Source organism: Schistocerca piceifrons, chromosome 11, assembly GCF_021461385.2.
Source record: "Schistocerca piceifrons isolate TAMUIC-IGC-003096 chromosome 11, iqSchPice1.1, whole genome shotgun sequence".
Taxonomy (NCBI): domain Eukaryota; kingdom Metazoa; phylum Arthropoda; class Insecta; order Orthoptera; family Acrididae; genus Schistocerca; species Schistocerca piceifrons.
Window position 1 is genome coordinate 173,839,232 of NC_060148.1, and position 17,403 is coordinate 173,856,634.

At 42.5% G+C, this 17,403-nt stretch overlaps 1 protein-coding gene across 1 annotated transcript in view; it reads left to right on the plus strand.

The window, feature by feature from the left end:
- Window positions 1–495: 495 nt before the first annotated feature.
- The window catches only part of LOC124719879 (poly [ADP-ribose] polymerase tankyrase-1-like), a 107,097-nt gene continuing 90,189 nt past the window's right edge, over window positions 496–17,403 (plus strand). Inside the window, exons 1-2 of the mRNA XM_047245060.1 lie at window positions 496–610; window positions 9,913–10,148. The gene's annotated coding sequence lies outside the window, so the exon portion shown is untranslated. The remainder of the gene's footprint in view (window positions 611–9,912; window positions 10,149–17,403) is intronic.

Here is a 17,403-nt window from a genome sequence, read left to right on the forward strand (position 1 = left end):
CAGCCGTTGTATTACCCAGCGCCGGTTCGGTAATCATCATTGTATTGATTCTGATTGTAGTATCCTGGATACTCTGTAAAAGAGGGTTTTGCAAATGTTTCACTTCCTTCCGAGAAGTAGTACCACCCCCACAACCTGAAGGTGAATATCACACCTGAAACTACCTGCCAACCTTGGTGCATGCGATCAAGCATGACCCCCCCCCCCCCCTTAGAATTAAGTTGTAGTCTAGTTGTCAGGTCAATGAACTAATTTTGTAATGGTTTTGTATTTCTATGTAAAGTCTATGGAATCACAATTTAACTGTCGAGTCTTAACCCTCACGTAAGTCATTTTGTTTTCCTTTAAATTTTTGTCATTTTGTAATGTTCTCACTCACCCACTTGGGCAATTACCATTGTAATCCTAGATTTAAGAACTCTAGGCTATATTACGGGGAAAAACCCCCTTGTGACTGTTAGGCCTGGGAGCATTCTCTCCCCCCCCGCGAGGGTGGAGTGTTTCAGTGTGCTGTGCTCCGCTGCCCCTCCTCATCGCCACCACCACTCACACCGCCGACACACACTCACAGCACGGCGCCGCCCCACTGCCGTCGCACCAACTTCACAAGGTTGTTGTTCAAGAGCCTTCCATCAGGCCCTTCAGGCCACTTTGTAACTTTTGCACATATTGATATGGATGTTAATTTCTGGGACCCTTCATAATGATCATATATTTTTTAAATGGAATAATCAATTAGAATAAGCATTATCATCCAGAGAGCCTTCTTCGGAAGGGGAAAGGATGTGCAGGGTGGAGACCCCCCAAGAGGGATCATTGCCGACAAAATTTTATTAAGTAAATTTTTCCACACATAATGTTCGGCCATAGCCGGCTTGGGCATACTGTGGTGGAAGGTGCTGGCCGGAAGACCACAGTCGTCGGCACATTCCTGCCACGAGCTCCTCGGTCAGACTCAAGTCCCACGGGTTGGTTGCGCTGACGGGGGTACGCTACTAGCATGGCGCGTTGGCGGAATCAATCCTCCAATCAGAGACTAGTCGTGTGATCACGTGGGGTCGCGGCCTGGAGCGGCGAGGGCGGCTCGGAAGCAGCCCCGCGCTCTCTTAGCTTCACACCTCGGCCCCGAGTAGTCGCTCCTCCAGCCTCTGCCTCTCTGATGAGCAGACGGCAACCACTCTTTGGGCTGCTCGGCCCTACGTAGGCACCACTGTACCATCATTACAAAAATAAACTGGGTCCATTCCACTCAATTAATTTTCATTTTACAACGCCCTCCGCTCCTGACCTCTATCCTGACGAAGACAGGGAGATCAGTTGTTGAAACCAGAGCTTGGTTCCAGCTACAGATACTGTAACTGTCTAATCCACTCGGTTTCGAACCTTAACACAGCAAGGGTAGGGGCATGTGCCGTCTTTGTGTGTATCGTCATGGTGTAAGGTAAGTTTCACATACGCCAACGACCAGTGGATGCAGCGGTCCAGCACCGTAAAATAATGCTTTGGTGGGCTTTGTTCTCGCGATCGGCGAGACGTAAACATTACGCCATCTATTCTTCCGCGTTTGCTCGAATCTCATTGGATTTTGTTTCGCGTCGAGCGGAAGCCAAGCTGTGTCCAGTACAGTCAAGTACTATCGACGGAATAAAATGACTGTCATTTTTTTTTTTGTTCTTATCTTTTCAGTAAATTAGTTGTTAGCCGAATGCGGTCCTCCTCCTGAAGCGTGCAGTGTCTGAAGGCCACCGACAGATGTTTTTTCTTATCCGTTACCAGGTACAATGCCATCCGTAGCCGAAGGACAACACCTGCACACACTGCCACGAAGTAAAACAGTTTCTCACCCTGCGATGATACTCCGTGTCGAGGCAAAACACACGATGCAGTCAGCTTTTTTGTTAAATTTTAACAACCGGTGGGTGGTGTCAGCACATGGGGTCACTCCACGTACGTGATTAAGATATCGCCTTGAGTCGAGAGGAATTTTTGTAGCCATTATACGTCTTCAAAGCCACGGAGTGTAAATGCATTCCACCCCCTTACCACTACGCATATTACGCATAACGCGTGTCATCCACATGAACATAATTACACAGAATCTCGTGCGTCAACTGGCTCGGACAAGAACGTTTTGACCGTATGTTTTGACGTGTTTTCCGGAAGATTTCCTCCCACGGCCTCCCCCTTCAGAGGAGTGCAGGGTGACGCCTGCTGGAGGCTTGTGTGGCAGAAGGCCGTGCAGGGACGTGTCGAGTGCAGAACAGCTCTGTCCGGATGCACTAAAATGGCGCAACTGGACAGCGGCTAGCAGTGTGATTCACACGTGGGGGGGACACGCGTCTCGCATCTCGCGGGACACGCGGCCTTCTGCTGTGGGTGGATTTTAAAAATTAAGCCGTCGCGTCAAGTGGGAATTCACTCTCATTGCGACGATCAACACTGGGGTGTAAATTTCATTCACTTCAGAAAACCGCCACGACTCGCGGGAGACTTCAAACTGCCAACGTTGCGCGGCGCTATACTCTGTTCGTCATAAGAATAAACCTGATCTAAACATTACACCATGTGTTCTTCCGCGTTTGCTCGAATCTCATTGGATTTCGTTTCACGTGGAGCGGAAGCCAAGCTGTGTCCAGTACAGTCAAGTCCGATCACAAGGACACGTTTTATGCTGTGTTGCACACACATACAGACTGAGCTGTGACGCGGTACAACAGCTTCAGCGGCGCATTAAACTTGGACAGCAGTGGCCAGCTAGCGGTCCAACTAACCTGCACTGCTGAGACCAGCTGCAGTTGAGACGCAGAAAGAGACGGGCAAAGAAACGATATAGCTTCAAATGTCACTTAATTTTTAAAACTAATGAAATAATATCTGGCAAAAGTCCGGCACTGCTGCGCGCTTCTTAGGCGGCGAGACGCAAAGCATAAAATGCTCTCGTTCTTACCTTACATAAGATTCCGATTACAAACTAGTGTGATGAAAATTCCCAACTTGTAAACAGGGTAATTTTTCTGAGCGAGCTGTGTATGACACAAAAGCCTACCGCAGGGATTTCACCGTAATGTTGACTACTGAAGCTAATGAAGGTATTGATTGCAGTCAGTCGTCAGGTAGACTCTTGGCTCCTTCCTCACCCGTATCCGAGAAATTCACTACTCTGACGACGAGTCGATCAACAACAGAATCCACGAAGCCACCCAGGCGCCGCATTTCTCCTCTTCTTTTCTGCCGTTCTGGATCCTTCCAGCGTTCGCCACTGACATGTGAAAAAGCTGCGTTTGTTAGTTCCGGTACGTCTGGCAGATTAACAGTGTTTTGTTATTTCTCTGGACAAATCCCTCAACTTGGCTCCAGATCAGCTCTGTTGGGTTCATACTGTAATGACACAGTGGAAAACGTTAAAAGGCAGCATTTGTATGGTGTGCTCGATGCTGTGAAAGTGATTGTTTTCCATGTTCCTACGATACTTATCTACAACTGTGGCATAAAACAATGCGGATAGTCCAAATAAAGACTATTTGGCGTTTCATTTTTGCCTTAAAAATTACATTGTTATGATTTATTAACATTTATTAACAATGCTTCATAGAATATCGATAATTAATAATTTGTATTTGAAATAAAAACAGGAATTTCGTGTGTAATAATGTAATTAGAAAGAATAAGGCGCGCATTATTCATAAAATATGATGATGAATTCTACAATTACGAGATGTAGCTATTTCAAATTGAACGAGAAAAAAAAATTGACTTGGACGAGGCTTGAACACGTGGACCATGATATACAGAGAATAATTACTACTAATCTGCTAGGTTACCGATATTTTTGATCCCATTTTGTTTCTTGTATTTGCTCGTGGCGGACGTTCCACGGCGCTTGTTCAAGTTCATCGTTAATCCATTGACTGAGTTAATTTTATTACAGAGGGCAGATACGACGCTGACCGAACACTCTTTTTCTTTTTTAAATCTCATTTTGTTCGTTTTTGTTCGTTGTATCTCCTCGGGGCGCACGTCGCAAGACACCCGTTTCCGTTCGTCGTTGAACCATTCACTCAGTTTTTTTTATTACAGGGGGCAGCTAACCCTTTGACCGAACACGCAGAGTTACCGTGCCGGCAACACAATGAGCTACCATGCCGACATAGACGTCGACAAGGAGTGTGACTTTGAAACTGAACTGTATGTGTCTAATAGAGTCCCTTGGAAAACTTGGAAGCCCATTATTTCTGTAAATTCACGAATATCATTGAGAACAGCCTATTTCTCGGCACTTCTTCACTGTGTTCAACACGCGTGTTTCACCACAGAAGAGAAAGCAGCCTCGGCCACTAACAGCGCGGCAACCAGGGCTCACCAGTACAGAGGCAGTGACTGTACGCGGCTTGTGGAGTAAAAACTACGTAGCTAAAGCGTGAGTAACAAACACGCTGATGGCCGGTTAATGCATTTGAATATCTTGAAAGTGTGATTTAACGTAACTTGGTAATAAGATACCTGATACATAAGTAGGAGCTACTTCCAAGAGCGTAACAGCACCAGTGTATGCGTGCTACGGCTTCTGAACAGTCATCCCGTTTGTGTTTGTTTACATCAGGTTTATTCTTATGATGGGGTACAGCAGCAACAAAGCTCTGTGGGCTGCAGGAGAAGGAGAATTAACTGAAAGGAGTTCAGCTTCTACAACTATGTGCAAATGTGGTCAACGTCTAAATGTCCTCAAAATTAGTACAGTGTAATTATGCGGGTATGACGATGGTTTCGTGATTTTGAGTGTCGTGTGCTGGCGTTCCTGTGACGTGGCAGAATATAGTCGGCCGACCGGGTTGGGAGCCATTCACTGACATACAGGATGAGTCAGGAGCAAAGGTACCTGCTTCGAGGGCTCATAGTATTAGTGATACTGAATACTACTCCGAATGGTTTCCGAGGTAGAACACTCTGTTATTTATTTGCTGTAGTACCATACATTGTCACTGTTCACAATGTACCACAGTAGTGTGGAGCAAGCTGAGACGAACAGTTTGGTACGGGACACTTGTGGCCTATCAAGTCGGGAAACGGCCTCAAATTCGTCTACAAAAACTACATAAACTACAGTGCATGCGCGTCGAGCGAGTTTTCCAACGTTCTGGCGCTCTCTTCGCACAAACCATTAGTTCTACAGAAAAAAAACGAATAGGACCTGTTTTGTAGGAAATTCAATATAGCTTAATTTTGTACTGCGACACGTCTTCGCTGGAGGGTGCGGTTTTCGCGTTATTCAGGAAAAACGTACAAAAGTGATATTAAAGTTGTTCTATCTCGGAAACCATTCGGAATAGAGAGAATTCAGAATCACTTATACTGTCACACCTCAAAGCATGAACCTTTCCTCCTGACTCACCCTGTCTGTGTAGCGTACGTAAAAAATGAGTAATTTAAGCACCGCTGGTTGAGCGAGGTTTGCAATCCAGCTTCTTTATACAGGTTGCGGAAAAGCAATTTGACCAAAAGTGTAGGGCGAAAAGGCAGCGTGAAACATAGGAATTTGAGTACAGCAACTAGGGGGTCGCAACTGCGTATTTTCGTCGCTACGGGGACGCAATTCAAATCTCACACACGGACGCCTTTGCTCCAAATGATCGGTAATTTACAGAAAATGTGTGCGTAAACAGGCTGTTTGGACTAACCAACCGTCACGATGAGAACAATATAAACTTACGGCATTATTTACACGTGTATCGTACTAAGCTGACGCAACATGCAGCACTTCTTTAGAGACGAAGAGAATCAAACGTCCATGTTTCATGTTTGAACATGTCTTTGAAAGGTCAAAATGAGTGAAAAACGAGCCAACACTTAATTAACGGAAGTATGTGCAGCAAATGTTCAGTATGACCACCGTTTTCATGTTGGCATAACGCCGTAAATATTCAGCTGTCACCTCAACTCGCAATGCCGAAACCCCTGTACTTGATGCTGTCTTTCTGCCCTGCAAATTTGCTCTAGTTCTTTTTCCTCGCCCTGTATCTACCAGACATGCCACGACAGACTAATTGTCGAATTCTCAGAGGTGTAATACACTTCGTCTATGGTAGAAAGTGTCAAAAACAGCAAAATGACAGAATGTGTTGGTAGAGATTTATAACGTTAAAGTTCAGTAGACGGAAGCTATGTAAAGGAAATGCGATACATTTAACCAAGCCGCCACGAAGTAAGACGTAAAATACGTTTGTTGATTGCAAAAAGTCCTCTAGTAAAGAAGTGAGTGTCGTGACAAGGGTGTCGGTCCCGCTACGATGCGGCGACATCTGAGAGCCTACAGCATCGGTGTTAATGAGAGGAAAGACTGCGCACCTTTGGTCGACTGTCTAAGCAGTGAAAATGAAGCGAAACTTTAGCTGGGTTGATCGATCACATCGCTCTATAATTTTATAGCGTCTGCGATGTGGAAGTGATGTCTGAGAGACTGACGGCTAGGCTGATATTAGCTGCTCTTTGTATCTCGTCATATACCTACGACACAGTAACCTATGGAACCAAGTAGCCCTCATTTCTTCTCTTAACCGGAAGCAAACCATAGTCCACTTATTTACCTTTTGGCTGTAATGAATTAGTGACGCAAATTTCGGAAACCGTTTTTCTCTAAGTGACCTTGTTACATTGGTCGATTCCACTAGGGTCAACAGACGTCCTGATCTTCATGATTTTTACACGCATGGTCTCATTAAGCGACCAGGAGAATGTTGGTTGCGGAAAGAAGTGCTGGAAGCATATTTCACACAAAAACGTTAGGAGTTCCGGGGTGGCGACCAACCTTCTCATCGAGTAAACACACATTCCCACCTCAGTGCAGAATTGCCACTGGCAGATCGGTTTGCAGAGACTGCCCCCTGTAGTCCCATTGCTTGACCTTCACAGAAACTGACTGAGGACCAGATACGCTTCCCTACCTACGTATATCACTGTAATCGGAAATTCGAATACTAGAGAACAATTGTATCATAGCAAATGTCTCGCAGACTTATACTGAGGAATGATTTCGAGACAGTATGTAAACATACTTGTCGCGCCGAATTGTGGCACAACTTTGCGAAGTATAGCACACTTTATAAGATGATATAAAAATGGTTACTATAGGTTTTCGTGGTCATCAAACAAATTGCGGGACTGTTTTATTATACAGCAAGAATGTGAAACACACTACTGTAGCATTTCGAGATGGAAGACGCTACAGAAATATTATTAGCATGTTGTCAAAAGAGCACACGTGATCCGTTTATAGAGGAGAAAACAAAGCCATAAAAATTCCAAGTTTCCCGTCTGATGCCCGGTGAGCTACACACGATCGGAGAGATATCGGCAATTTACACGCTTTCAAAGTGGATGAATGACTATACTCGAAAAAATGAGACGTATCAAATGGGAAAAAGTTCTTCTCTAAGAGAAGCACGGATATTTTTGGGGTTCTTATATTCTAATAAGAAAAATGTAAGGCCAGGCTTTCTCGATTACAGGGGTAGCATTTGTGGCAGTGCAGAGCCGTTCGTGATGAATGAGATGCGAGTGTCGATGTTACGACGTCATCATAGTGTAGCAACAAGAGACGCCTGCCGTGATGTTTAGTTAATCAGGCACTGTCGCAAAGAAACTGCAGAAATACTAAGGTCTTGATAATACGAGATAAAATAACGACTTTTTCATTTCCATTATCAGCACGACAATTATAACAGCCTATTAATATGTGGACGGAATATGTAAAGGGCGACAGAACCACTTGGCAATGGAAGAAGCCGTAATAAGGAAAACATGCCAAGCAGTCAGCTTGTAAAACACAAATAAGGCGACAAAAATTATACGTAAGCCGCAGAGTTGCAAACGGTTATATATACACCAGCGAGGTGGTGTTACAGTGTGTTGATGCTAGAGCCAAACAAAAAGTGCGCTCTTGAAATTACTTATCTTCCTAAAATGACGAAACTTTTCGAATGCTAAATGTATTTTCTTAGTGAGGTCAATAACAGACCAAGCTCTGTCGGTTCTGAAATATATGTAAACTTTCATAAGTAGCTTTCTACGTAAGCAAATTCGCCTCCGATGTTGGTTTGACGGCTATTGTCTTAGCGTTAACAGTCTACGGTCATTTCCAAGACTTGTTTACATTTCAAGCATGGTGGAAGCAGTGTCGCTGACGTCGACACCCTCTTTGGCAGCACGGCTGCAGCCAGCTGGTCCAGAAAGAGACGGCTGAGAGTTTCGTCCGGATCTTGATTCGTTGTTCACGTTTAACGCGGCAAGAACGCCGAAAGCGTGCGTCACAAGAATGTCACTGCGAAATATTCCTTTTGCAGTTTAACGGAATTTTGTGGCGCACTGCTGTTTTCACGGCGTTTTATAAATTGCACGTCTTATTAATTGTTCGTTTATGCACTGGTAAAGAACTGAAAACTCTTGAACTGAGGAAACATGTAATTGTAATGAAGAGCTGAGGAAACATTTAACTTTGCAGAGAGAAAAAATTATTGTCGCTTACATCAGTAAGTATAATTTTCTAGTGACGAATAAGGCAGGTAGTTTCTGCTGGAATGAACGACGACTTTTGCGATACGCTTTCCACGTCTGCATACGAGCTCTAGCCGCTGTTTCACAATAATAAATCATTATCACGGCATGTGAACAAACCGCTGTTCGACGCTCAAATAACACGTTTGAATGCTGACGTGATAATTAAGAAGCCAGGAGATGACAAATTTTTATATCCCGTCCACGACTACTGCGAAATTAATGAACTGTTTTTATATGCCGACAGATTGCGTAATAGAGCACACAACTGTTTGCTGTAGGGAGGTGGAAGTGTTATGCAAACATGACGCCACAAGTGGTTAGTGGAAGTCAGTGTCGTTTTACAGTAAAGTATACAATACGTAACCTCATTTGGGAAGAAAGATAACTTTTGCGAATTTGTCTGTGGAGCCATACCTCTAAATGTGACCTTACGCAGCCTAATCACAATTTTGTGTGCCCCACCGACGTAATTTATCGTTTACAAGTTTACTTGCTTATTACCATGCTGTATGTAAAGTCTCAATGCTGTTTGTATCTTTATCATCATTTTTTCCTGTTTTCATTTACTTCATAAAACGGCCATTGATCGCGAGGAAGTTAAACTGCCGACATTCCGGAGCGCTAGCAGCAACAGTCAGTCGCTTGAGGCAGCGACAAAGCTCTGTGGGCTGCAGGGCAAGGAGAATTCACGCAAAAATAAATTCGTCTTCTTCGTTACTGCGATCTGCTAGTTCAGTTAAATGTGCTGGAATTCAAAACAATGTCATTACGTTTGTAAGTCATTCAGTGACGTATCTGCAACTTATATAACTTGAGCAGTGCTGATTGAGCAAGGTTTTGTCATCCAACACCGTTATACATGCCAGACGTGACGGGACAAAGGTGCTGACCGCATTCTCAGGAGTTACATACTCAATCTCTGATAAAATGAATGTGCTTAAAACGGTAAAATGATGGAATGCCGTCGTATTGATTTTTACCTTGAAAACACAGTAGGGAATTCGGCATCGATAACCGCATTTCCAGAACCGATTTGATACTGTTTACAGGACGAACCAGAAGGGGTCCTGGCAGATGGGTTTAAGAAGAGTGTGTTTATTAGCCGTATGTAGGACTGTTAAAAATAGGTTTTATATTTTCTTTGGAGCAGTTAAAGTGAATATTAACATATCGTTCGTTTCCCAGAACGGGATGACAGACCAAAAATTTTTTTACACTTGACATTTCTTTTCTGTTCTATATTTATAATTTTATACAAAAAGCTATCAGAAGTCCTATCGCCATTATAATGTACTTCATGGTTGTGTGACACAATGGAGACGTATTACTCTGTTTATTCTTTTTAACGTCTCACTGTTACAGAAATTCCAGAGCCAGTACTGCGTGAGCAGACCACAGCCCTCTGTGAGAGGCTGGCTGCAGTTGGTACCTGCCGCCCTCTCAGCAGTTGGCAGCACTGACAGCGTGGCAGTCCCTGCGCCTTCTGTTGTCTGCCGCATTTGTAGCGAGCTGTTTCCAGTGTGAAGACGTGACTCCGCATTTTGTGCTGCAGCTTCCGAGTTGATAAATTCATCTACCGCACGGACATCGTTAATAAGGTAAACGTGACTATTTCCATTCGTTCCCGCTATGTTGAATTATTTTCTTTTTCATTTTTGCAAAGCCGTGGTAGTTGTGCGGTCTCTAGTGTTCTCCATCGAGGCTATTGCGTATAAAGCAAACTATGAAGGTTACTATGCTCTCAAAATGCTAGCGAATTTCGCATTAAAAATCTTGGTATTTTAAAGCGCTATCGAAATTCCAGTAAATAACAATTAAATCTGCTGTTTTACTGACTATAGGCATGAATGAAAATCACTGTCACGGACTACTTTTTTTTGTCGTTTTCGCGCCATTTTGTTGAATTGTTTTCTCGAAATATTGTGTTGTACTCGTTACGTCTGATGTATAAAAGAACTACCCTGCTTGTAGGTGGGGAATACCGTAACGGAATGGAGCTTGTTTCTTTTGTCCTGTATTTGCAAACAGCAAGTTGATATTTTTACTTTTGTGGAGTAATGTTTTCGGCAACAATTCCGCCTCTTGGGTAGTGAGTTAGATAAGGTTGTGCCCCATTTCGTCTTTATTGTATTTGTGTAATTGCAGAAATCAATGAATCCTTACGTTGACATCAAAATGTTCGCCTTTATGGGTTTAGTACTGTATTCACGTACGTAAATAATCGTGTATCTTCAGACTTACTGTGGCTTATACGTATCAAACAGCACTCCTTTTTCTAACAATGTAAGTATTTGAATGAGGAAAACAATACCGCACATTAAGCACCTATATTGAAACATATTTTTGCTAAAACCAGTCGTCCTCAATGTATTTCTGAAAAGTCTTCTTCATTGGTCAGAACGATATAGAAATACGTGGTGTGACGATTACAGATGTTACTGCAGTAAACTATTATCCATATTTGTGATGGAGCAGTCCACAGGTGAACTTCTGGTTCACAGTATGTCCGTTGGACTCACGAACTGGCAGTTCGCTCGTCAACTGATCGACAACAAAAGGTTGTGAAGTCTCTTCGGGAGGAGTATATTTATTTATTTATTTATATTTTTCTCATTTGTTCGGACTCTTCAAATAGACGCGCGAGTGTAATTGTGGGGTCCAAGATGCAAAAGTTGTTGAATGCATTATTAGCTTCGGCGTATTTGTACTTTAAGAGCATGGACTCAAATATTGAAATCATTCTGGACCCACGCAACATGTTCAGGCTGTGGTAGTCTAATCCTGGCTCTCGGCGTAAGCTGGAAAGTAAAATCTCAAAAGTAGTCTTGCTCTCGTCTGCAGCTGACTGCTGTGAAAAAATGTCTGTTACATGGTAAAGCGGGCGATCTGAGCTTCCGCTATCATTTTGCATTATAGGGCGACGCGTAATGGCGTCTGTTGAAGCAGAGGCCGCGAAAATAGTGGAGCTGTAAGCGTCTTAAGAAAAATTAATTCGATGCAAGGAACATGAGGGCTCACTGTACATCGAAATAACGCACATTTGAACTTTAACGTACAATATTAGCAACATCTAACTTACGTGGTACAGTATGTCCTCCACCTATTACAACAGTAATCAAGGAGCTTTATTCTCCCGTATGAATTGCATAGAAGTTTACATTTAAGGAGTTTACTCGTTGATACGAAGATTAAATTTAATATTTACTATAAAATTTTACGCCGTCTTTGCGGTCGGTGATACACGAGGTTCGTGTACATTTACTTCGTCGCGAGATACGTTTCTCGTTCCAAGTTTTTTAAATATCTTAACGACACAATTCTCTCTTGATAGAAACTGAGGACTCACATATATATTCTTGTTAAACAAAGCCACAGGAGTTGTTGAGTAACACTTTATTAGCTTAAATAAAGGATTAATCAACTGCTAGTGTGGTTTTAACGAGAATACATTCTTATAGCTGTAGTCGCCTACAATGTAAAGTGTATTGTTATTACGTAGAGCAAGCAATACAGTTTATATCACAGCAAGCGGATCTCTTGATACTAATACGCAAAGAGTAATTTCAACGTCTTTTGTTGAAGTGAACGAAAAAATAGGAATGCGAACAGTAGACAAACGTTCAGGATCAAGGACTGATATAACCTCCTCTCTACGTCCATGAATCCCTGGTTACGCTGATACACAGATCTGTAACATACGGAGTAGGTCTAGGTTAGGTTGAAATAAGACGGTATGGTTGGAGACGGGTAATCCATTGGATGTGAATGGGCAACGGATTGCTATGCAGCAACGCCTGACGTCCACATTTGCACTGTAATTAAGGCACTTTGCCATATACAGAGCGAGTGAGGAGGAAAGGTACATGCTTTCAGATGCGGTAGTATAAGTGATACTGAGCAAACAACTTCATGTGGACATTTGCCATATTGCGAATGGTTTCCGAGATAGAATGTTTGTTATTACTTCTGTACGTTCTTCTTTAATAACTCAAAAAGCGCACATTCCAAGGAAAACGTGTGTTAGTACACAATTAAACTACATTTGCTGCTAAGAAGTCCTATTTGTTTTGTCTAGGACTAACAGTTTGCGCAGACACATCGCGAGAATATTGAAAATCTCGCGCGTGCGCTGTAGCTTTTTGTAGGCCACTTTGAGGCAGTTTTCCTACTTGATAGACCGAAAGCGTCCTGTACCAAACTGCTCGTCACAACTTCATCTGTGTTACTGTGGTACATTGTTAAGACGATAATACAGAATGTAAATAGAAATTTACCTTAAGTGTTGTATCTCGGAAACCATTAGGAATAGGCCATATATCCACATCAAGTTTTTTGTTCAGAATCACTAATGCCATCACCCGTCGAAACACGTACCTTTCCTCCTGACTCACCTTCCAAATTAAAACCTAAAATGCAAGGTAACTTCAGCAAACGTTAGAACGATAAAAGAATTCTCCCGTGAGTGACCTGCCGATGTCAGATATTTCACGGGACGTCCTGTGTGCACAGACAGAACACATTTATTTTCCTCCTACATTCTTGCTTGAAAGGCACAGTGTGCTGATACTTTTAAGCACCTTAGACTGAAAGGGGAGTTTTACTTGGCGAAGCATGTGAATGTCTTGTAAGGGGAGTACATTAGTTTTTGTTGCTAAAGGTTTTTCACGCATACTGCATTTTGGGAGTGTTTTATCCGGCATTTTGGTGATCGGTCAAACTAGATGGGTAGTATTAACAGGTACCATATTTTTGAATTGCTAGTATCGCCACACCTTGTAGAGTACTACTGGTACATTTTATTTCAGGAAATTCGTGCATCAATAATCATGTGCACTTTAATGTGTTTTCTGTCTAAGCCGGAGAACAATCTTTACTAGTCGTTCCTTACATGTTTCTGACCGTATGATCTTTGACTTCAAATGTGTAGTGTTATAGGGAGGCCAGAATTCAGATGAGAACGTTCACTGATCAGTATGTAAATGAATAGACGGTAATAAATTTGTCGTCGGGATGGAAATTTCATTGTTGCCCACATAACGCACACGAAGCTGTACGGAGAATTTTCCCGTCATTAACAAATAGTGTGACGTCAGTGCCTCTTCTCGTGGCAACAGTTGTCCTGTGCTGTGATTGGCCGAAAACAGCAGTCGGAACAGAAGCCAGATTAGGCCTATATTCAATTTTAACGAAGTTTAGGTGGCTTGTTTCGGAGTCGTTGCTTATTAAATTGTAATCTACGAAATTAAGTTCGTGTTACGTTTTAATGGGCATAGATACTGGAAAACGGTAACCACCTTCGCTTCCATGCAGTCCAGGCCCGCTGTATGAGCATAAGACAGGGTTTCCAGTACGTGGAGCTGGAACAACGGTTCTGCTCACGTGGTCCGCTGTGTTGTGAAGACAAAAATAGATAAATAAATAAATAAAGGAAACCGCAGGAGAGAAGACTTGTTGTGACGTCAAGACAGTTTAATAGAACGACTCAGTGGCGAACCAACCATTTCTTTGGGGGGAGGGGGTTCAAGCAAACCCATTTGCTGATGTCGTCTTTCAGCAAAACCGTTCAGAATACATAAATACCGACCGTCTGGGAAGGTGTTGGCTACGCAGCGCTCGTCTACAGAAACAACTCGTTAATAATAATATGGACCCAGTTTTAAGGTTCGTCCTCTGTAAAATTGTCTCGTTGCTTTAATTTTTAAAAAGACATTGGTCCTACTTTCTTTTTAGACCATTTACGAAAAGGAATACCTATTTACTATAGACTGTGGATAACAATCGGGTAGAGAATCTTTTTTATTATTGTTACTATTTGATAAACACTGTGCATCACATCATAATGGAAAAAGAAAAACGTAATTTGAAATGAAGGCATTTATTTATTTTTTATTGTCCGCAGCTCGTGGTGTTGCAGTAGCGTTCTCGCTTCCCGCGCATGGGACCAAAAAATTTTAGTTACCATTTCCAAATGTAGTTTCCCTTTCTACGCTTCGGTAAACAGATTTTTTCATGACATCCGCAAGATAAATTTTTCCAATCCTGTCTTGATGAATATGGAAGAGGAGTAAAGGGGTGAGTCTCGATTGAGTCAGCATTCATCTGAGGCAAGTTTTAAATCGTATCAAAGCGCCGAATGACCTCTGAGGATGGTGACGGTCAGAACCAGAATGATGGGGCAAATACTTTTCTGGAGGAGTTCTTTAACCCTAACAGGTTCAGCGGTAAGTTTTCTTCCAATACAGGGTACGTTACATGGTTCTATACCAGTCGTAAATGTTCGCATCATTTCGAGCTGTGCAGAATGCCTGTCCAGGTTGAAGTCTGTTGTATTTTCTCAAAGCAATTCTTCCAAACGTCTTGTAGATGGAGGACATATTTGGGAGAACGTAATAACTATCGCTTCAAGATGGGATGGTCTTTTTAAATCGTCTTGGTTGCCCTTCGATAATTTTTTCAGAATGAGATCAAGAATTTCGAACAAATCCTTCCTAAATTTTCGTTCTGAAGACAATTTTTGGGAACAGATGGTGTTTCTGTGTTGCAATTTCACTGGAATTTTTCTTGGCTGTGAGATGTCTGTGTGTTTCATATTTAGGTTTTTAGAATAATTTTTGGATTTCGCTAACAGCATGTCAAATGGTTCTGTAGTTGTAGGATTTGCAAGAGCTACTTTCGGAACCTCTAAAAACTGTTTTTTGTGCGTTAGCTTAAGTTGGTACGCTGCAATATAATGTATGAAGTAAACTGCACAAAGTGTAAAATAGGCAGTGAGGTCATTCACCATTGCAAATTCTTCAAATTTCGTTGAGTGAGTGATGGTACTTCATTTATAAACATTGTAAAAACTGAGTAGTAATTAAAAGGTAGCGACTTCACTGCCAAGCACGAATGTTCGGCTATAATATGTCAATTGTTGTATGAAATGACATCAGAAACGTCGTTTTGCAAAAAAACCACGCAAATCCAAAAACAGTATTTCTTTAATTTTTGTGTGCATATAGTAAAACGTTTTCCAACAAACTAATATCAGAAAAGGATGTAGCTTTGCCCCATTCATATAAAACAGTGATCCATTAGACCGAAAATTCGGTTTCCGCCAGCGTTCTTACATGTTAAAGGGTGAAAAAATATTTTCTGCAAACAGTCCGCAACAATAATACCGCGTCTATGATCCAGGGATAACGAATTGATACTGAGACTGGATAATTAATCAGAGCTTACTGAGGTTAAAGTTGCCTATAACGCCTTAATAAACTGAAGGCTGTTTTTCGGCACAAGACGTTATCTAAGCAATAATTGCCACGACTGAGTACATTGCTTAACTACTATCGCAGGGTGACTGAGAAATGTGGCCGCTACACAAAGCAGCCTGTGTCAGATCGTGAGTGTATTACGTATTCGTATGATACATAAACGGGGATGTTTGTAACTAGGCAAAGTAATAAAATTTTCACACTGAAATGTGAATGCAGTGCGTGTCGTGAACCATGAACTTCATAACAACCTGGTGTATATTAACATTTCGGGACACACGTCTCACTTTTCTGATCCTGCAACAGCAGTGGACTCTCTAGCCGTGGAATAAAAGGATGAGCTGTTCACACAGCCATGATGCCTAATTTCAGGACAAACTGCCATGTGTTATGGAGAGATTTGTGTGCAATATTACACCTGGCTCAAACGCGTGCGTCCAAATACTAGTAATCTCGCAACTTACAATGAATTATTACATTATAGTTCTCGATACTGTTACATGTATATAGTTTGACTTTCTTATATTGTTACATAGTGGTTATCGACATCTTTACCTCTGCTTGCTTCGTTGTAGTGACAGGGAATGCTTATTCACCGACCGTTGTTAATTTTTTCTGGAACATTTATTCGCTTTTTCCTGCTTGTATCCTTGGGCCTGTCCTGTTTGCCGCTGATACGGATGGTCAAGAGGGTTCTGATTACCCCAGAGTAGTTCCAACCACGATTTCTCCCTTTTGGATTGAGATTTGGTGCCCCCTTCAACTCAAAAGTATTTCCGCTGCATCGGATATAATGACACCTTTTTGTAAAAACTTTCGTGTACGTCATAGCTCCACTCCCCCTTCCCATAAAGGTCTCTCTGAGAAATTGGAGAATATAACTACAAAACATGGTCGCAGGTTCGAATCCTGCCTCGGGCATGGATGTGTGTGATGTCCTTAGGTTAGTTAGGTGTAAGTAGTTCTAAGTTCTAGGGGACTGATGACCTCAGATGATGAGTCCCATAGTACTCAGAGCCAGCTACAAAACATGGTTCAAATGGCTCTGAGCACTATGGGACTGAACATCTGAGGTCGTCAGTCCCCTAGAACTTAGTACTACTTAAACCTAAATAACACATCCATGGCCGAGGCAGGATTCGAACCTGCGACCGTAGCAGCAGCGCGGTTCCGGACTGAAGGGCCTAGAACCGCTCGGTCACAACGGCCGGCGCAGATTTCTTGCCGCGGCTTATTTACTTCACTGGCTCTGTCCATACATGAAATGAGTCTTCCAGCGAATCCCCCCTCCCCTTAGTTGGAAGTGGGAGGGGGTGCGACTGCCCCTCTTTGCCCCTCTAATATCGATGTTTTCTCTCGTGATATGCTCATTGACGTCAGCAACAAACGTTTGAGCTCTTTCAATCAACTCTTATTCGTCATCCTTACCTTTTCGTGCTTGGAGCATAGTGATACGGCGTGATGTTATCCTAAACTCCTTTCTCAAATTAGTAATAAATCCTAGTGAAGCTGTAAAGTTTGTACACCCGAGATTTCTGGCTACGTCCAATGCCCAATGTTGTAAATGCCAATAATGAACTGCGGAACCGCATTCTCGCGC